At 54.2% G+C, this 22,259-nt stretch overlaps 1 protein-coding gene across 2 annotated transcripts in view; it reads right to left on the bottom strand.

Moving 5' to 3' along the window:
- LOC140489239 (myocardin-related transcription factor A-like) overlaps window positions 1-21,183 on the bottom strand; it is a 207,482-nt gene extending 186,299 nt beyond the window's left edge. The window contains exon 1 of one of the 2 annotated variants that reach the window (XM_072588561.1): window positions 21,142-21,183. The gene's annotated coding sequence lies outside the window, so the exon portion shown is untranslated. Of the gene's footprint in view, window positions 1-13,278; window positions 13,353-21,141 lie in introns of those variants that run through there. The other variant, XM_072588564.1, reaches the window with a different exon arrangement.
- Window positions 21,184-22,259: the final 1,076 nt, after the last annotated feature.

The following is a 22,259-nucleotide window of genomic DNA, read 5'->3' as shown; positions in this document are numbered from 1 at the left end:
CATAATTACCCATCCCCAACTGTTCAAGGTGGTGGTGAACTACTCCTTGATTGACTGCCATCTTATTTGATGCTGGCAGACCCATAATCTTATTTGGGAGCGAGTTCCAGAATTTTGACCCAGCAACACGAAAGACACAGCAATACATCTCCAAGTCTGGGTGGTGAGTGATTTAGAGGGGAACTTGGAGGTGGCAGTGTTCCCATATGCCCGCTGTACTCAACCTCCAAAATAGTAGTGGCCTGAGGTTTGGAAGGTGCTGTCAAAAGGAGCCTTGATGAGTTACTGTTATACATCTCGCAGCTGGAACACACTGCTGCTACTGAGTGTCTGTGGTGTAGGGAGTCAATGTTTGTGGATGTGGTGCCAATCAAGCTGGCTTGACCAACTGAGTACTTGCAGCACTTTTTGTTTACACTTCAGATTTCCAGCATTCGTGATATTCTGCTTTTCTATAAAATCAATGAATGCACTCCTTCCTTGGAGACACTGCCACCATTCACTTATTCTTGGTGTGCAACTAATAAGTGATTGCCATGCGCAAAAACAGATCATCCACTGAACCTTCCAGAAAATGACAGAACTGGGACAGAAAACAACCCCTTATCGTTAAACACACTCCCACAGCCATGTAGCAGCAAACACCTATGTAATGCAGTCTGATGCCTATGTACAAGCACATCGTGTAATGCGGCATAACCTAAGCCAACATTTAGATAGATGGAAAGGAACTGTCCAGTTGCACTAATGATTTCCAATGGCTACTTCACACTATCCAACAAATGCAGAGATACATCCAAACTGTGGAAACAACGTTGTGTGTTTAACAAAATTTACATCACTGACTTTCTCAGTATACCCACAGCTTAGGGTGGAACCACGCCAGAAAACTAGGAAAGCCCAAGTCTTCAGAGTGCTCTGTGCCAAGTGAGCTGGCTTTAGTCAGAGAGTCATGAGGTGTTTCAACAATACTCCACAAGTCAGAGGTTTGGAAATATAAAAAGCAGCTCGTATTCATTCCCTTGATCACTGTCCAGGAGCTCCTGATAAAAGTGCACAGGTTGAATTAAACGTCTGCTGGAATGGTCAGAATAGCCCATTGAAATTCACCGTCTAGACTCTCAAGACAAATGATGCTTTAAGTAAAGCGATGAGAAATGAGAAGACCCAATTACCAAAAGTAGCTTGCATAGCATCAGCTGCATTTCATTAGGTTTTTCTGCTTTAGCATATCTAAATATAGATTAGTCAGGAAGCGTCAGTTACAGCAACCCAATAAAAATCTCAGTGCATAATCCTGGCTAATATTTCAGTGTAATACTGATGGATGCTAGAAGTACCATCCATTTGTTCACATGCAAGAATGTAAGAGACCACAGGGCACATTTAAGTAGGAGGTTTAAGAATCTTCCCTATAACCTACCGACTAACATGGGAATTGCTGATTCATCTCGTTGCTGGTTGTGCGACTTTGTTGACTGACACTTCGAAAGCAAACAATTGTGATATACAATACTATAAAACATTTAACAGTTCAAACATTCTGCCCAGCTGGTCTGTGTCAGTGGTTACACTGTAAATATCCTGGTTTGCCAGTATTTTTTGCATGATTATCAATTTTTCACTTTAAATAAGCATCACATGCTATCAACTTGCAACCACTTGCACATACAAAACATTGTAGTCCAGAAACAAGGCACTTGGATCAACAGCAAACTTCATTCAAGCCTCTTCCCATTCCTATAACTCCATTAACATATTTGTTGCTCCTTCACTTTTTCGATGAGAGTCAGTTCAACTGATTTTTGTGGTAAGTTAGTGCCATATTCTCTGAGTAAGGATGTTTTCCCGAGTTTCCAATTAGACTCACTGGTGACCATCTTATGTCCGTGGCCTCCAATTCAGGTCAGCCCTGCAAATGGAAACATCTTCTCTATGTTCGTATTATTAAATTCTTTTGCAACCTTAAAAATCTCCAACAGATCATCATGGTCTTGACTGGAAAGCAACAGATACCAAGGATGCAAAAGGTGCTATGTAAATGTTTTTCCCCCCAAAATTAGCTCAGTTTCATTCGGTAGCAATTGAGGTTTGGGCTAAACGTACCCTTTATTATTTCTAGGCCTTATGGAGCACCACCTACAAAGTGGCGGGGTTCCACAAGCACACACTTTGTGCAAAGTACCATTCTGAAAAATAGCTGAGAATTCAAATTTCGACAACAAACAAGCCATCCAGGACAACCCTGCAGGCATCACGGGAGTGACAGCACCAGCTGCCTGTTAAGACATGGAGATCCCAATGCAGCATGGAGCTGAAGGAGGAAAGGAAACTGAGTGACGTCCTTCCTCATCACCCTTCGGGAGTTAAATCCAACTGGTATGCCACTGCTTCTTTCCAACAAACCAGGACAAAGACGTGGACCATTACACTGTATACCACAGAGTAGCAGATTGTGGAAAAGCTCCATCTCAGAAAGTCTAATGGAAACACAAGTAAAGCACAATTTGCAGTGTACAAGTGGAAAAATATTATGTGGAAACCGAGCTCCAGCTGCACTTTTGCATCTTGTCAGCAGCTGCTTAAAGAGAGCCTGCCACCTCAGCTGAGAATTGCTGTTTAATCTCTTGGGGAATGGAAGCAAGGGGAAAAAGAAAGGCGAACAAAAATGAAGGGAGGTGCAATCCTCTGGCCAGCAGACAGAATGACAAGTGTGAATGCCACTGAACTTTCATTCCCCCTACAAGTAGGTTCTTCTGCTACCACTCAGTCCACCCAGAACCCACAGGAATAAGATGCCAGGTTCAATTCCCATTTGACTTCAGCGTTCAGTGATCTCAGAGCAGCAATTTAGTTGTTGCAATTAACTTAAAGTCCAAGTACACGAAACGTCAGCCAACATTTACTGCCTACAAGTTCAAGTGGTAAGTGCCTTCTAGAGCTGTGGTGCAGGTACACCAAAAATGGCATAAGGGAGTTGACCCAGTGACAGTGAAGGAATAGCAATATAGTTCCCAGTCAGAAAGGTGTGTGATTTGAAGGAGAACTTGTAGGTGGTGTCCCATACATCTGCTGTCCTTGTCCTTTTAGGTGAATGCATGATGCACCCACAGTGGAATTAGTCTGCTCACACTCTGAGTAGCCACCCATTTGACATACTGGTGCCTGATAACAGGTAATAAAAATTGGCACCCTTAGTACACGAGAAACACAGCGTAATCTTCTTCAAAAGTGCAGTCCTTTACACTCCCCAGATTAATCCTGCAGACCACTGGTTGATGGCTATGATATGGGTTATTCTAACACACTGCCTGCTCTATGGCATTGTCTAGCTTCAATCTGTAAATCCAGATGTGGGAAACCTCTATGCTAATTAAATGATTAAGAGACATTGAGTGAAAGTTATATTTTGAAATTATATGTACAATAAATGTGCACTTCGCTAGGTTTTGTAAACCAAGTTATTTTGTTCTGTGAGCTTTCAAGTTGTCAACTACTGAATGGAAATTGATGTTTGTTAAATACCTGGAGAATATTCACATGCATTGACTGGATTCAAGCATTTCCAACAAAATTGGTACTGCTAATAGCAATGAGCCCAGTCAGTGACTTCTACAGAAGATCAGAGGAGAAAACTGAACAGCCATTCACTTCTTTAAAATTTCTCCTTCAAATTCCTATACGGCACTGTTGTAACCGAAGTGCCAAGAGAAACCCTTTGGCAACTTGATGCCTTCACCACCACTCATTTCAAAGCAAGAGTTTGTCAGCACAGGAAAAGCACCCCTCCGGATTTCAGAGTTCGGCTGTGTCCTGTATCAAGCAGCCAAGTGATGTGACAGCTGTGCTCAGGAATGTTGTGAAGTAATGGAGGGCAGCAAAGAAACTAGTTCAGGAATTTTAACTTGCCAAAAATTTACAAAAACAGTTGTCAGAAATGAGTAGCTGCTCACACCCATGAGCTCGTTTACATTGCAATGGGTATGGTGAAATGGAAGAGCGAATAAATTAGCACACTTTGCATTCCTGTGTATCATTCAAACCTGCCTCACCCCATCCATGAGCACGTTCCAGTAGCATAGGTGCAGCAAATAATACACCTCCATGTACCTCAGAAGCCGATCCACCGTCTACAAAGCACAAGTCAGGAACGTGATATAATACTCTCCACTTGCCTAGGTGAGTGCAGCTCCAAACTCAAGATGCTTGACCCGAAGGCAAAGCAACCCATTCCATCAGCACCTCATCCACCACTAATGCGTACCATTGGCTTCCTATGAATTACCTAGTTTGCCTCAACAGTTTTTTTCCAAACCCGTGATGTCTACTATCTAGGAGAACAAGGGAAGCCAATAAATCAGAACACCAGCATCTGCAAGTTTCCCCTCGTGCTACCGGTCTTCCTGATTTGGAACTATTTCACCATTTCTTTTTCACTATCATGGAGTCAAAATTGTGAAAAACAACCTCATTGTCTGCAAGTCATGTCACAACACTGCTGGAGGATGCTTACAATCACTGGGTAAAGATACCATTACACACAATGACAATGTTGCTTATTCAGGTATTGGTGCATGTTGAATTTATAGAATATTCATGCCATTGGGTCGTTAACAAAGACAGTTAAGTACTTTTGAAGTCTAGCCATTGTCGTCATGTAGGAAACAGCAGTCAATTTACACAGAAAACTCCTAAAAGCAACAGTTGCCATAATAATCAGATAATCAACTTTCAGTGATGTTGTTTGAAGAATTATACTGGTTGGACAATAAGAACTCCTTCAAAACACTGCAATGGGATCTTTTACCTCAGTTTAGTGTCTCAACAGAAAGACAGTGCCGCACACCCACAATACTTCACCAGAAGGTCAATTAGATTTTGCCCCAAAGACTCTGCAGTGGGATCAGAGTGAAACCCAATGAATTATAGCTGGTTCTGGGCAAAAGCACGAAGAAGTGGGAGAGGGGAAAGAGAAGCACTTCCTGAGCAGAGATTACAATTGAAAGGCAATGCGGCCTCAAAAAGTCCACATTAAAACTGTAAGGCAATTGAACATATCCAAGACAGCGTACTGAAACACCCAACGACAATAACATGGGTGACATTGTTAAGTTCCAGGAGACCCACACTCTCAAACCTATTCAACTAAATCCAGCAGGAATCAGAGATACAATCTGCGCAGGCCAGTGGAGCCAATAACGCAGATTTAATAATGTTAAGAGTGATGGCCAGCCTCTTGAAAGACAAATTGGCTATGTCAAAACGTGTGTGTACACACACACACACACACACACACACTAGTGCTGCCAATCAGAATCAATCGAGAGAGCCAATGAGAAACAGAAATGAGACCTGAGAGAGTGCACTTTCCCTGGCAGGCACTGCTCGAGCATCATCACAAAAGATTGTTTTTGGGGTGGAGAACATGCAATTATTTTAGCAGTGTCTTCTCAAACACCAAGCACTGCAAGATTCTCTAACAGGATTCCACTAAGGGAAACATGAAAAATATCAAAATGTTGCCTCCTAATCTTAAAAGGAAAGAGCCCAAGCTGAAGCAGACAAGTTTTGAGGGACGGTCCTAAAGGAAGCAAAGCTGGGACGGCAAACTGCTTCAAACAAGACTTGATATCACATGCTAAGTGAAAGAGATGGCTAGTTCTCTGTGCATAGTATTAAGTTCTCTCCTTTCTACCAGCACTGCAGAATCAAGGTGCCAACAGTCTCAGAGTGATAAAACACACACTATCTTTGCCAATGAGTCAAACCATATGGACTTCTTTGTCACTGGATGTTAAGTAGAATCTATGAAGAACATAAGGTTACCGACATCTACAAAATCAACAAACAGCTTTACAAACTAACAGATCCTTCTCAAACAAAAGGTGACATCAAACTAAACAAGGAGCCAGTAGGACAGCAGACAAAAACAAAATCAAGAGTGCTTTGACAGAGTCTTAAAGATTAGTGGGAAAGACTAAAGTTTTGGAAAGGGAGTCCCAGTAGTCAGTGATCCCAGAGGTGAGCAGCTGAAGCCATGAAGCAAATGACAGTGATCAATCAGGCTGCACCAGAGGCCAGAACTTCAGAGGGGCACAGATCCTGGAATGTCACAGGTTTGGAGAAGGTAGGGATGGAAGAGGTCATGGAAGGGCTTTGGATGTCTACAAGTTTTTTTGTTTAGAAACAAAATCAAGTTGCGTATGTAACGTGAAAGCAAGTGCAAACACCAGGTGTAGCAAGACGTAAAGGAAGAGATATTATGGATGGCCGATGATAAAACAGGCAGATACACCAAAGCAGTGCCAGGATTTAGCTTTTGTCCAATTCCTGGGTTGACTGAACCACGGGCAGTTCATACCAATCCAGGATGGCAGAAGTGAAGGGCACTTGGAACAATCCAGTGCACAAATGGTTAGGCAGGTAAGTCCAGCCTAGGTAAATTAGTTTTTATTGACTACAATTACAAAAAGATGCACAGTGCATTCTAAAAATGTCCAGCATTCAAACTCCTCCAGTTTTCAGACAGCCAATTGAGAGCACACGTAACTGTGCTGTGTTTTTTTAAAAAAACTCCATTTGTAAGCTGCAGGCATCCATGGCTGCACCCGGATTCATTACCCATCCCTAATTAAAAGATGGGTTAATGTCATATTCATGGAAATTCCTTCTCAGACAAGAATATTAATACAATAAAATTAAACCACATGAGACTGAGGGTAGTGTACTTACAGGGATAGAGAACTGGTGGAAAATGGTAAAAGTGGAAAAAATAGGTATCAATGGCGTATCACTGGGACCAGTGCTTGAATCTCAGCTATTCATTATATATTAATGAAATAGATGAGGAAACTACATGTAACGTCTCCAATTTTGCAGATGACAAAGCTAGGTGGGAGTTGGAACTATGAGGAGGATGCAGAAATTCAGTGTGACTGGGGCAAGTTCATGGGGAAATGCATGGCAGATGATTTATGTTATAAATAAATGGGATATCATCCACTTTGGTAGCAAAAGTAGGAAGGCAAAATATCTGAATGTCACCAGATTGGGAAAGGGGAAGATGCAATGAGACCTGGGTGCCCTTGTATACCAGTTGGTGAAAGTAAACATGCAGGTGTAGCAGACAGTGCAGAAGCCAAATAGTTCACTGGCCTTTATTGCAGGATGAAGTTCAGGAGTAGGTATACCTTACAGTCACAGTTCTGCTAGAATGTGGTAGCTCCGTTCTCGTGCGATCCCATGTTGTAAGATTGCATAATAGCAGCACCATTTAAGCTAATGGGGCTGAAATCACGTTATAACCAATAACCACTTTAAAACTTTGTGCTTTATAAAAAGTGTTCCCAATTGTGTTATAACGGGTTTGTGTTTACAAAATGACCTGAAATTACCTGTATAGCAACTGTACAGTGCCTTTATGAGACTAGATTTGGAGTGCTGGAGAGAGGGTGCAACAAAGGTTAACCAGAGCGATTACTGGGATGACAGCAATGTGTGAAGGAAAACTGAATCAGTCAGAATGATATTCACTGGAACGTATCAGAATAAACACTGGAGCTATCTCCAGTTAGATGCAAGAAGGGCATGTGCAATGGTAGGGGAGACCAGAACCAGGGATCATTATTTAATGATAGAGGATAAACCTTTTTACACTGAGATGAGGAGAAATTTCTTCACCCAGAGTGGGGAAGAGTCTACGGAATTCTCTGTCACAAAAAGCGGTTGACGCCAGATTATTAAATGCTTACAATTCTGAGTTAGATGTAGTTATAGAGTCAAAGAGGTGTACAGCACGGAAACAGACACTTGCGTTCAACTTGTCCATGCTGACCAGATATCCCAACCTAATCTAGTCCCATTTGCCAGCACCCGGCCCATATCCCTCCAAATCCTTCCTATTCATATACACATCCAGATGCCTTTTAAATGTTGCATTTCCAACACTTCTTTTGGCAGCTCATTCCATACACGTACTATCCTCTGCATGAAAAAGTTGCCCCTTTGGTCTCTTAAATCTTTCCCCTCTCACCCTAAACCTACGCCTTCTAGTTCTGGACTCCCCCACACCAGGGAAAAGACCTTGTCTATTTATCCTATCCATGCCTCTCAATTTTATAAACCTCCATAAGGTCACCTCTCAGCCTCCGACGCTCCAGGGAAAACAGCCCCAGCCTATTCAGCCTCTCCCTGTAGCTCAAATCCTGCAACACTGGTCAATGTTTTCTGAACCTTTTCAAGTTCCACATCATTCTTCCGATAGGAAGACCACAATTGCACACAATATTCCAAAGTGGTCTAACCAAGGTCCTGTACAGCCACATGACCTCCCAACTCCTGTAATAAATACTCTGACCAATGAAGGAAAATATACCAAATGCCTTCTTCACTATCCTATCTACCTGTGACTCTACTTTCAGGGAGCTATGTGCCTGCCCTCCAAGGTCTCTTTGTTCAGCAATACTCCCTTAATGAGTAGTTAAGAACTACTAACATTTGTGAATCCATATTGCAACTAGAATCAATATTCTTAACATACGCTAAAATATGTTCGCAAAAGATGGCATTACTCATTAAGAAAAATGTCATAGCTGCACTTAGACGACACCTTGGACAACTCTTCTAGCAAGTCATGGTTTGGAGATGCCGGTGTTGGACTGGGGTGTACAAAGTTAAAAACCACACAACACCAGGTTATAGTCCAACAGGTTTAATTGGAAGCACACTAGCTTTCGGAGCGCTGCTCCTTCATCAGGTGTTCTTCTCGCAAGGCCATTATGGAAAGAACTCAGGACAAAAAAAAAGTGCAATTGCGATGATAGGGTTATACTATAGGCCTCTATATTATGTAACTGCCAGCAGAGACAAAAAAACCAGTAGTGAGACAAAATAAAACAGTAGTGGGTGCTTTCCTTAAGGCTGAAGGGATCAATAAGTAGGAGGAGAAAGTGGAAATAGGTGCGACTGACCTTGATGATCAGCCATGATCACACAATGGTGGAGCAGGCTCATTGGGGTCAATAACCTAACACATTCTTATTTTCTGATTCTATGTTTCCTACACCCAAACCTTTTCTCTCTCACACATTTGACACAGAATTCCAATATTTAAGGTTCTATTTTATACATCTTTGTGTACAGTTTAAACTTTCCCATTTATGCACACTAGGAAAGGTCTTTCAATTGGACACCACAGAATTGTTTTTAGTACTGACACTGAACAGAAAGAGGCTGTGATTCAGGACAGTTTCTTTGAAGAACATGGACACACTCCCTCTGTACCCACACTAGTTATTTTGACCTGATAATAGACCAATAACAGCAGTAGCTGCACTTCTATTAGAGAAGTTACGAATTCCTAGCCAATCAGCATCCACTATCTCAAATGAAAGCAAGGTTGGTATCCCCAGGTTCTGAGGAAATGTCACAAACTGGTCACTACGGCTTGTGAGAATTTGCTGCATACCAACTGGCTCCAACAACCTCAAAGGCCCATTTGATCGAGATCCCAATGAGTGGCCGGTAGAACTGAATTTACATAAATGTGAGGTGCTACATTTTGGAAAGGCAAATCAGGGCAGGACTTCGACACAATGGTAAGATCCTAGGGAGTGTAGCTGAACAAAGAGACCTTGGAGTGCAGGTTCACAGTTCCTTAAAAGTGGAGTCGCAGGTCAATAGGATAGTGAAGGTGGTATTTGGTATGCTTTCCTTCATTGGTCAGAGTATTGAGTACAGGAGTTGGGAGGTCATGTTGCAGCTGTACAGGGCATTGGTTAGGCCACTATTGGAATACCATGTACAATTCTGGTCTCCCTCCTATTGGAAGGATGTTGTGAAACTTGAAAAATGTTCAGAAGAGATTTACAAGAATTTTGCCAGGGTTTGAGATCTAAGGGGAGGCTGAAAAGACTGGGACTATTTTCCTCGGAAGACTGGAGGCTGACCTTATAGAGGTTTGTAAAAGCACGGATAGGGTAAATAGACAAAATCCTTCCCGAGTGGGGGAGTCCAGAGCTAGATGGCATAGGTTTAAGTTGAGAGGGGAAAAATTTAAAAGGAGCAACTTTTTCCAGAGGGTGTGTGTGCGTGGAATGAGCTGCCAGAGAAAGTGGTAGAGGCTAGTACAATTATAGCATTTGAAAGACATCTGGATGTATAATGAATAGGAAAGGTTGAGGGGGATATGGGCCAAATGGGACTAGATTTATCTGGGATATCTAATCAACATGGATGATTTGAACCAAAGGGTCTGTTTACATGTTGTACATTTCTATGATGGCAGTTCAGAAAGCAGCTCATTGGTTGCGAATTATTATGGGATGGCCCAAGGTGGTACAAGGTGCCACAGAAATTAACATTCCTTTTTAATCAATCCTCATTATACTGTGGGAGAGTATGCATATTGTCCTGAGTCACACCCTCAACTCAATACAGAAGCAGACAGACTCAATATTCACACTGTAAATAAATGACTAAATTCTTAGACTGTTAAACAGCCATTGTTAAATATGCCCCCTGGACTCTAACAAGCGGAAATACTTTCTCCATGTTTTGCCTTTTTGAACTCCAGTTTGAGGAACTTATCAGGTCTCTTCTCTTTGATAAGAAAAATCTCAAGTCTGTTCAACCTTTCCCAAGAGCCACGTTCTCCTAATTCTGCAAACACACCTTTTCTGCATCTTCTCCAATGATTCCATGTTCTTTATTAGTACAAGTACCAGAATTACATCTAGTACCCAACCGGTGGTCTAGCCTAGACTCCATGTAGATTTAATTCAATGCCCTGGCTTTTTTGCTGTCTGCAATACGTCCAATGTGGGATTCAATGAACTGCATCCAGGGTGCATGCCACTTCAAGAATGAGCATGTGTGCAGAGTCCAAGTGGCAGGCAGCAGCCCCTTCCAAACTGATATCGATGAACAGTCTTGGTCTGAAGTCAACTGATGTTATCTCTCCACCCCGGAGGCTCCCCACCTCATTTCTGATGAAGGGCTTTTGCCCGAAATCTCGATTTTCCTGCTCCTCGGATGCTGCCTGACCTGCTGTGTATTTCCAGCACCACTCTAATCTTGACTCTAATCTCCAGCATCTGCAGCTCTCACTTGCGCCTTGCTTTTGCTGCAGTCAGCTCTCTCAAAACCCACAGTTTACAGCAACCCCATTCCAAAGAGTCACATTTGACTCAATGTTTCTCTTGCCACCGGTGATGCCAGACTTGCTGAGCTTCTCGAGCATTTTGTTTTTAATTCAGATCATCAACAACCAGCGTTTTGCTTTTACTCTTTTCCGCCATCTGGCCATTTCTTTTCTTCTTATCATTTACTCAGAAATTAACCCCAGTGCTTTGTCAAATACCATGGTTTTTTTTTAAAAAGTGATAAACTAGAATACATTTCAGCAGGTAATAGAGAAGGTAAATGTAATCCTGGCCTTTACTTCAAAGTGAATGGAATACAAATAGGGAAACTGTACAAGGCACTTGCTCAATGACACCTAGAGTACTGTGAACTGTTTTGGTCTTTATCCAAGGAAATATATTGGCATTGAAAGGAGTCCAGAGGATGTGTACTAGGTTGATCCCAGGGAGGGAGAGGGGTTGAGCCTGTAATCATTGGCATTGAGAAGAATGCAAGGAAAGCTTACTGAAACACTGGATTCTTAAGCAGCATGACACTAGACAATAGGTGCAGGAGTAGGCCATTCAGCCCTTCGAGCCTGCACCACCATTCATTATGATCATGGCTGACCATCCACAACACATGGTAGTTACAGAAAGTTGATTTCACTTTATGGAAGAATCCAGACCAAAGGATATAATCTCACAACACAGGGATCACTATCATTTACGACAAAGTGAGGAAATTCTCTCTGTCGCAGTAGTGAATCTATGAAATTCTTTACCACAGAGAGCTGTCAAGGCTTAGTCATTAAGTATATTCAAGTCTAAGATACAGAATTTTAATCTGTAAAGGAATCAAGGGTATGGGAAAAAGGCAGGAAGTTAGATTATCAGGTCAGCCATGATTGCACAATGGCAGGACAGAGCTGATGGGCCAAATGGCCGACTTCTGTTCCTACATCTTATGGCAAAAGTGCGTAATTCACTGTCATATCAAAGCCTTGAAGCAGACAGTAATGACATTTTACTAGAGATTTGATGCATACACAAGGGAGAACAGATAGAAATTTGCATGGGACATATATGCTGATCAAAGCACGAGGGAGGGTTTTACGTCAGTGGTACAGCATTCATGCAGAAGCCAGGATTGGGCAGGGCTCATAGCCAACTATGTATCATTCCAAGAACAGAGACCAGAACTCAGGATCCAATCGAGCAACATTAAAAACATAAACCTGAATTTGCAAAGTACCTCCCATAGAATAAAACATTGCAAGAGCTTTGCACTGTGCTACCTGATAGATTTTCAAACCAAGCCTCATAAGATGTTATGAGGTGATGATATTTATCCAAAAGCTTGTTTAAACCAGGTGGTCTCAAAGATCAAGTTTGAGAAAAGAGTGTGGCAGAGCGATACAGCAAGATGGCAAGAGCAGGCCTCCCTCACTACTCATGGCTGTTGGAACAAACTACGAGACTAACTTTCTGACAGATAGCGCATAGAAACAGCAATTATCTCACAGCAGTCAAACATCTAGGCAGAATATCTATTCACTAATTTACACTAATGTCAAAATTTAAAACAAAGTATAAATAAGAGGCTGGTCAGGCTGAATAGTTGGTTTCTAAGCTCAAGATTGCAGGTATATTCTGCACATCTACTCTGTAACATTGTGATTCATACATTTGTACCCATAAATCAAACAATCAGGAAGTACACAGCCCACTCACGTTTGCTACATATAGAGCAATATTTACTCCATCAGCACAATTTTCAAAATGTAGTTATTTTATAATATTTCCACAGGTTTCACTGACATTTGGGGAAGTGGTGTTGAAGGGTGCACTGGATGAGGAATCCAGAAACACAGGCTAATGCTCTAGGGACATGGGTTAAACCCCACCATGACAGTTGCTGGAATTTAAATCCTAATATTTATTTTTGTAACCAAATACAGGTGACAATCTTGGTGACTTGGCTGGGCTGTGCAGTGTCGCCACACACGACGTCACCTTAAAACGCAGAAAAATAAACCTCAGAGCCCAAAGGCAGAAAAATAAAGTGTTCAACTTTACAGTCAAGGAAACTACCAATTGCTGTGAAAACTTATCTGGCTCATTAAGTTTTCTAGCGAAGACAACAAGTCATTCTTACCTGATCAGTCTACAAGTGACTCCAGACCCACAACAATGCAGATATCCCTTAAATGACCTCTGAAATGGCCTAACAAGCTGCTCAGTTCAAGAGGAGTTAGACATGGGCAACAAGTATTGGTCCTGGCCTTGTCAATGAAAACCCTGTCCCATGAAAAATAAACATTAAAGCTGTTTCTTTTGAAGTTAGATCGGGCTCTCCTGTAACACCTCCCACAATCACAAACATTATGTCCACATACAGGACATAATTACAGGGGCAGTATGCCTGAGGACCTTAACTAAATATTGGGGCAGGTACCAAGGTGTTTACAAAGGACATGCAGTCCGGCACCCCATCACATGCCCCCACCCTTCCCCGCACCCCCTTCTTCTCACTCCCTCAGCCATTGCCCTCATCCTACAAACACAGCCCCTCCTACCCTCTCTGCTCCACTTCTCCTCATTCCAGCCCCCTGAAATCCTCTTCCCTCCTCTCTCCTTAACCCTCAACACAACCCTCGACCTCCTCCTCCTCCTCCTCCCCCTCCCCCTCCTCCCTGACACACCCCTCCTCCTCCGCCTCCCTGACACACCCCCTCCTCCTCCTCTGCCTCCAACACCCCCCTCCTCCTCCGCCTCCCTGACCCTCCTCCTCCTCCCTGACCCCCTCATCCTCCTCCGCCTCCCTGACCCCCTCATCCTCCGCCCCCTCCTCCTCCCTGACCCCCCTCCCCCTCCGCTTCCCTGACCCCACCTCCTCCACCTCCGCCTCCCTGACCCCTCCTCCTCCCTGACCCCTCCGCCTCCCTGACCCCTCCGCCTCCCTGACCCCTCCGCCTCCCTGACCCCCCCCCCCCCATCCGTCTCCTCCCTAACCCCTCCTCCGCTGCCTCCCTGACCCCCCCCCCTCCGCCTTCCTGACCACCTCCTCCGCCCCCTGACCCCCCCCTCCTCCTCCGCCTCCCTGGCACCCCCCCTCCTCCTCCACCTCCCTGGCACCCCCCTCCAGCTCCTCCCTGACACCCCGTCCTCCGCCTCCCTGACACCCCCCTCCTCCTCCGCCTCCCTGGCACCCCGCTCCTCCTCCTCCGCCTCCCTGGCACCCCGCCCCTCCTCCTCCGCCTCCCTGGCACCCCACCCCTCCTCCTCCGCCTCCCTGGCACCCCGCCCCTCCTCCTCCGCCTCCCTGGCACCCCGCCCCTCCTCCTCCGCCTCCCTGGCACCCCCCACCTCCCTGGCACCCCGCTCCTCCTCCTCCGCCTCCCTGGCACCCCGCCCCTCCTCCTCCGCCTCCCTGGCACCCCGCTCCTCCTCCTCCGCCTCCCTGGCACCCCGCCCCTCCTCCTCCGCCTCCCTGGCACCCCGCCCCTCCTCCTCCGCCTCCCTGGCACCCCCCCACCTCCCTGGCACCCCCCTCCTCCTCCGCCTCCCTGACTCCCCCCTCCTCCTCCGCCTCCCTGACTCCCCCCTCCTCCTCCCTGACTCCCCCCTCCTCCTCCGCCTCCCTGACTCCCCCCTCCTCCGCTGCCTCCCTGACCCCCCCCTCCTCCCTGACCCCCCCCTCCTCCTCCCCCGCCTCCCTGACCCCCCCCTCCTCCTCCTCCGCCTCCCTGACCCCCCCTCCTCCTCCTCCGCCTCCCTGACTCCCCCCTCCTCCTCCGCCTCCCTGACTCCCCCCTCCTCCTCCGCCTCCCTGACTCCCCCCTCCTCCTCCGCCTCCCTGACTCCCCCCTCCTCCTCCGCCTCCCTGACTCCCCCCTCCTCCTCCGCCTCCCTGACTCCCCCCTCCTCCTCCGCCTCCCTGACTCCCCCCTCCTCCTCCGCCTCCCTGACCCCCCCCTCCTCCTCCGCCTCCCTGACCCCCCCTCCTCCCTGACCCCCCCTCCTCCTCCCCCTCCTCCCTGACCCCCCTCCTCCCTGACCCGCCTCCCTGACCCCCCCTCCTCCTCCCCCGCCTCCCTGACCGCCCCCCTCCTCCTCCCTGACCCCCCCCTCCCCCTCCTCCTCCCCCGCCTCCCTGACCCCCCCTCCTCCTCCTCCGCCTCCCTGACCCCCCCTCCTCCTCCTCCGCCTCCCTGACCCCCCCCTCCTCCTCCCTGACCCCCCCTCCTCCTCCTCCGCCTCCCTGACCCCCCCTCCTCCGCCTCCGCCTCCCTGACCCCCCCTCCTCCGCCTCCGCCTCCCTGACCCCCCCTCCTCCGCCTCCGCCTCCCTGACCCCCCCTCCTCCGCCTCCGCCTCCCTGACCCCCCCCTCCTCCGCCTCCCTGACTCCCCCCTCCTCCTCCGCCTCCCTGACCCCCCCCTCCTCCTCCGCCTCCCTGACCCCCCCCTCCTCCCTGACCCCCCCCTCCTCCCTGACCCCGCCTCCTCCTCCCCGACCCCGCCTCCTCCTCCCCCGCCACCTCCCCCGCCTCCCTGACCCCCCCCTCCTCCTCCCCCGCCTCCCTGACCCCGCGTCCTCCTCCGCCTCCCTGACCACCCCCCTCCTCCTCCGCCTCCCGGACCACCCCCCTCCTCCTCCGCCTCCCGGACCACCCCCCTCCTCCTCCGCCTCCCGGACCACTCCCCTCCTCCTCCCTGACCACCCCCGTCCTCCTCCGCCTCCCTGACCCCCCCCTCCTCCTCCCAGACCCCCCCACTCCTCCTCCTCCCTGACCCCCCCCGTCCTCTGCATCCCTGACACCCCCTTCCTCCTCCGCCTCCCTGACCACCCCCATCCTCCTCCTCCTCCACCTCCGCCTCCCTGACCCTCCCCCTCCCCCGCCGCCCTGAAACCTTCTCCTCCTCCCCCGCCTCCCTGACCCCGCCCTCCTCCTCCCCCGCCTCCCTGACCCTCCCCCTCCCCCCGCCGCCCTGAAACCTTCTCCTCCTCCCCCGCCTCCCTGACCCCCCCCCTCCTCCTCCCCCGCCTCCCTGACCCCCCCCCTCCTCCTCCCCCGCCTCCCTGACCCCCCCCCTCCTCCTCCCCTGCCTCCCTGACCCCCCCCCTCCTCCTCCCCTGCCTCCCTGACCCCCCCCTCCTCCTCCCCCGCCTCCCTGACCCCCCCCCTCCTCCTCCCCCCGCCTCCCTGACCCCCCCCTCCTCCTCCCCCGCCTCCTGACCCCCCCCTCCTGCTCCACCGCCTCCCTGACCCCCCCCCTCCTCCTCCCCCGCCTCCCTGACCCCCCCTCCCCCTCCTCCTCCTCCCTGACCCCCCCCTCCTCCTCCTCCCTGACCCCCCCCCTCCTCCTCCTCCCTGACCCCCCCCTCCTCCTCCTCCCTGACCCCCCCCCTCCTCCTCCTCCCTGACCCCCCCCCTCCTCCTCCGCCTCCCTGACCCCCCTCCTCCTCCCTGACCCCCCCCTCCTCCTCCACCTCCCTGACCCCCCCCTCCTCCTCCTCCACCTCCCTGACCCCCCCCTCCTCCACCTCCCCTGACCCCCCCCTCCTCCACCTCCCTGACCCCCCCCCTCCTCCACCTCCCTGACCCCCCCCTCCTCCACCTCCCTGACCCCCCCCTCCTCCACCTCCCTGACCCCCCCCCTCCTCCACCTCCCTGACCCCCCCCTCCTCCACCTCCCTGACCCCCCCCCTCCTCCACCTCCCTGACCCCCCCCCTCCTCCACCTCCCTGACCCCCCCCCTCCTCCACCTCCCTGACCACCCCCCCCTCCTCCTCCCTGACCCCCCCCCCTCCTCCTCCTCCACCTCCCTGACCCCCCCCCTCCTCCACCTCCCTGACCCCCCCCCTCCTCCTCCTCCACCTCCCTGACCCCCCCCTCCTCCACCTCCCTGACCCCCCCCCCTCCTCCTCCTCCACCTCCCTGACCCCCCCCCTCCTCCACCTCCCTGACCCCCCCCCCCCTCCACCTCCCTGACCCCCCCCCCCCTCCTCCACCTCCCTGACCACCCCCCCCTCCTCCTCCCTGACCCCCCCCCTCCTCCTCCTCCACCTCCCTGACGCCCCCCTCCTCCACCTCCCTGACCCCCCCTCCTCCACCTCCTGACCCCCCCTCCTCCACCTCCACCTCCCTGACCCCCCCCTCCTCCACCTCCCTGACCCCCCCTCCTCCTCCTCCACCTCCCTGACCCCCCCCTCCTCCACCTCCCTGACCCCCCCCTCCTCCACCTCCCTGACCCCCCCCTCCTCCACCTCCCTGACCCCCCCCTCCTCCACCTCCCTGACCCCCCCCTCCTCCACCTCCCTGACCACCCCCCCTCCTCCACCTCCCTGACCACCCCCCCTCCACCTCCCTGACCCCCCCCCCTCCTCCTCCTCCACCTCCCTGACCACCCCCCCCTCCTCCTCCCTGACCCCCCCCCCTCCTCCTCCTCCACCTCCCTGACCCCCCCCTCCCTGACCCCCCCCCTCCTCCTCCTCCACCTCCCTGACCACCCCCCCTCCTCCTCCCTGACCCCCCCCTCCTCCTCCTCCACCTCCCTGACCCCCCCCTCCTCCACCTCCCTGACCCCCCCCCCCTCCTCCTCCTCCACCTCCCTGACCCCCCCCCTCCTCCACCTCCCTGACCCCCCCCCTCCTCCACCTCCCTGACCACCCCCCCTCCTCCTCCCTGACCCCCCCCCTCCTCCTCCTCCACCTCCCTGACCCCCCCCCTCCTCCACCTCCCTGACCCCCCCTCCTCCTCCTCCACCTCCCTGACCCCCCCCTCCTCCACCTCCCTGACCCCCACCACCTCCTCACCTCCCTGACCCCCCCCTCCTCCACCTCCCTGACCCCCCCCCTCCTCCACCTCCCTGACCCCCCCCCCTCCTCCACCTCCCTGACCCCCCCCCTCCTCCACCTCCCTGACCACCCCCCCTCCTCCACCTCCCTGACCCCCCCCCTCCTCCTCTCCTCCACCTCCCTGACCCCCCCCTCCTCCACCTCCCTGACCCCCCCCCTCCTCCTCCTCCACCTCCCTGACCACCCCCCCCTCCTCCTCCCTGACCCCCCCCTCCTCCTCCTCCACCTCCCTGACCCCCCCTCCTCCTCCTCCACCTCCCTGACCCCCCCCTCCTCCACCTCCCTGACCCCCCCTCCTCCACCTCCCTGACCCCCCCCTCCTCCACCTCCCTGACCCCCCCCCTCCTCCACCTCCCTGACCACCCCCCCTCCTCCACCTCCCTGACCACCCCCCCTCCTCCTCCCTGACCCCCCCCCTCCTCCTCCTCCACCTCCCTGACCACCCCCCCTCCTCCTCCCTGACCCCCCCCCTCCTCCTCCTCCACCTCCCTGACCCCCCCCTCCTCCACCTCCCTGACCCCCCCCCTCCTCCTCCTCCACCTCCCTGACCACCCCCCCTCCTCCTCCCTGACCCCCCCCTCCTCCTCCTCCACCTCCCTGACCCCCCCCTCCTCCACCTCCCTGACCCCCCCCCCTCCTCCTCCTCCACCTCCCTGACCCCCCCCCTCCTCCACCTCCCTGACCCCCCCCCTCCTCCACCTCCCTGACCACCCCCCCTCCTCCTCCCTGACCCCCCCCTCCTCCCCCCCCCCCCCTCCTCCCCCCCCCGACCCCCCCCTCCTCCTCCCCCCCCCCCGACCCCCCCCCCTCCTCCTCCCCCCCCCCCCGACCCCCCCCTCCTCCTCCCCCCCCCCCCCGACCCCCCCCTCCTCCTCCCCCCCCCCCCGACCCCCCCCTCCTCCTCCCCCCCCCCCCCCGACCCCCCCCCTCCTCCTCCCCCCCCCCCCCATCCTCCCCCCCCCGACCCCCCCCTCCTCCTCCCCCCCCCCCGACCCCCCCCCTCGACCCCCCCCTCCTCCTCCCCCCCCCCCGACCCCCCCCCTCCTCCTCCCCCCCCCCCCGACCCCCCCCTCCTCCTCCCCCCCCCCCCCGACCCCCCCCTCCTCCTCCCCCCCCCCCCGACCCCCCCCCTCCTCCTCCCCCCCCCCCCCTCCTCCCCCCCCCCCCTGACCCCCCCCCTCCTCCTCCCCCCCCCCCCTCCTCCCCCCCCCCCCTGACCCCCCCCTCCTCCACCTCCCTGACCCCCCCCCCTCCTCCTCCTCCACCTCCCTGACCCCCCCCCTCCTCCTCCTCCACCTCCCTGACCCCCCCCCTCCTCCTCCTCCCTGACCCCCCCCCTCCTCCTCCTCCACCTCCCTGACCCCCCCTCCTCCTCCTCCTCCTCCCTGACCCCCCCTCCTCCTCCTCCTCCTCCCTGACCCCCCCTCCTCCTCCTCCTCCTCCCGACCCCCCCCCCTCCTCCCCCCCCCTCCTCCCCCTCCCCCCCCCCCCCTCCCCCCCCCCCCCCCCCTCCCCCTCCCCCCCCCCCCCCCTCCCCCCCCCCCCCCCCTCCCCTCCCCCCCCCCCCCCCCCCCCCCCCCCCTCCCCTCCCCCTCCCCCTCCCCCCCCCCCCCCTCCCCCTCCCCCTCCCCCCCCCCCCCCCCTCCCCTCCCCCTCCCCCTCCCCCCCCCCCCCCCCTCCCCCTCCCCCCCCCCCCCCCTCCCCTCCCCCTCCCCCCTCCCCTCCCCCCTCCCCCCTCTCCCCTCCCCCTCCCCCCTCCCCCCCCCCCCTCCCCCCCCCCCCCCCCTCCCCTCCCCCCCCCCCCCCCCCTCCCCTCCCGACCCCCCCCCTCCCCCCCCCCCGACCCCCCCCCCTCCCCGACCCCTCCCCGACCCCCCCCCTCCCTCCCCCCCCCCGACCCCCCCCCCTCCCCCCCCCCCCCCCGACCCCCCCCCTCCCCCCCCCCCCCCGACCCCCCCCCCTCCTCCCCCCCCGACCCCCCCCCGACCCCCCCCCCTCCTCCCCCCCCCCCCGACCCCCCCCCCTCCGACCCCCCCCCGACCCCCCCCCTCCTCCCCCCCCCCGACTCCCCCCTCCCCCCCCCCCCCCTCCCCCCCCCCCCCCCCCTCCCCCCCCCCCCCCCGACCCCCCCCCTCCTCCTCCCCCCCCCCCCCGACCCCCCCCCTCCTCCTCCCCCCCCCCCCCCCTCCTCCCCCCCCCCCCCCTGACCCCCCCCCTCCTCCCCCCCCCCTCCTGACCCCCCCCCTCCTCCACCTCCCTGACCCCCCCCCTCCTCCACCTCCCTGACCACCCCCCCTCCTCCACCTCCCTGACCCCCCCCCTCCTCCTCCTCCACCTCCCTGACCCCCCCCTCCTCCACCTCCCTGACCCCCCCCCTCCTCCTCCTCCACCTCCCTGACCACCCCCCCTCCTCCTCCCTGACCCCCCCCTCCTCCTCCTCCACCTCCCTGACCCCCCCCCCCTCCTCCTCCTCCACCTCCCTGACCCCCCCCCTCCTCCACCTCCCTGACCCCCCCCCTCCTCCACCTCCCTGACCCCCCCCTCCTCCACCTCCCTGACCCCCCCCCTCCTCCTCCCTGACCCCCCCCCTCCTCCTCCTCCTCCTCCCTGACCCCCCCCCTCCTCCTCCTCCACCTCCCTGACCCCCCCTCCTCCTCCTCCCTGACCCCCCCCTCCTCCTCCTCCCTGACCCCCCCCCTCCTCCTCCTCCCTGACCCCCCCCCCTCCTCCTCCTCCACCTCCCTGACCCCCCCTCCTCCTCCTCCTCCTCCCTGACCCCCCCTCCTCCTCCTCCTCCTCCCTGACCCCTCCTCCCCCCCCCCCCGACCCCCCCCCTCCTCCTCCCCCCCCCGACCCCCCCCTCCTCCTCCCCCCCCCCCCCCGACCCCCCCCCTCCTCCTCCCCCCCCCCCCCCCGACCCCCCCCCCTCCTCCTCCCCCCCCCCTCCTGACCCCCCCCCTCCTCCTCCCTGACCCCCTCCCCCACCCTCCCGCGGCAGCCACCGCCTCCCTCACATCAGCGGCACCGACCCACACCCATCGCCAGGCCGCTGTTCCCACCTACTTGCTCCCCTACCCGCCACCGTCCCCGGTCGAACCATGTCCCAGTCCCGCCGCCCACTGCCCCCATGGCCTCCCCCGCCACCAGCTCCCGCTCACCGGCCGCTGCCGCCGTCTCCTCCTCAGACCGGAAACATGACACCGGATGTGCGCGCCCATAGCTGAAGATTGACAGTACTTCCGACCAGTCGGTGCCCACTGTGACCGAGTCCCCGCCTATCTCCGCCGCTATCCAATCACTATGCAGATCATGATGAATGATGGCGAGACTATCCAATCAGCATGGGAATATCCAGTTTGATGGTGGGATTTCGCGCAAAAGACGGGCAGATTGTGTTAGACTGACATCAGTATTATTCAATCACGGATAGGGTAGTGCTAATTGACAGAAGTCTAGACCAATAGAAAGACACTATTCCGGCTATGGGGCTGTTATAATCACCCAATAGCAATCCAGCGTTTATTCACTTGACTCTGTCCCTCATGGGTGATCAACGCGCCTCCTACTGGCGTGGAGGAGGAGGTGCAGTGAGGATAAGGCTCTAACACCTTTCTGCAATGGACTCTCAATTATCTACATGAAAGGGATGAATTAGGATTTACAGTAGAAAATGTCCCCAGTAAAAATCCTCCCTCTCCTCACTTTAAGGCCGCCCTGCCGAGGTTTTCACTGTTTACTTCAGGATTTTTACCATGGAAACTTGACTTTCAATAAGTATGGAGTTGATTGTCCCCAGGGCACAGGCAATTGACCCTCAGAGAATAAGCAACCAGAGATTCCTACATCTGGTTATTATTGAGATACCGTACTGTGTAGGAGCAAAATGAGGCCACTCTGCCCATCAAGTCTGAACTGATAATCCACTTTCTTGTCCCCATTTCTCCATAACCTTGATTACCGATTAGAAATCTGTCTGTCTCAGCCTTGAATGTATTCACTGCTTCAGCTTCAACAGCCCTCTGTGATAAAGCATTGAAGGGCAATGCAGTGACTCAACAATTCTGGTCAGGCATCGGTTGCGATACTACCTTCTGTTGGTTGCCACCACTTTTTGTTTTGCACTTGCATTACGTATCACACACACTTAGAAAAGAGAACAGAAGTCTCCCAAATACCAAAGCAGAAGATGCCGGAAAAAGTCAGGAGGCCTGGCTGCCATGGTTCTGATGAAGACTCAACCTAGAACTGAAACATTAGCTCTGTATCTCTTCTCCTC

The sequence above is a fragment of the Chiloscyllium punctatum genome, chromosome 18 (assembly GCF_047496795.1).
Source record: "Chiloscyllium punctatum isolate Juve2018m chromosome 18, sChiPun1.3, whole genome shotgun sequence".
Classification (NCBI taxonomy): Eukaryota; Metazoa; Chordata; class Chondrichthyes; order Orectolobiformes; family Hemiscylliidae; genus Chiloscyllium; species Chiloscyllium punctatum.
The sequence above is the reverse complement of the archived record's forward strand: the minus strand, read 5'-3'. Positions and strand labels throughout refer to the sequence as shown.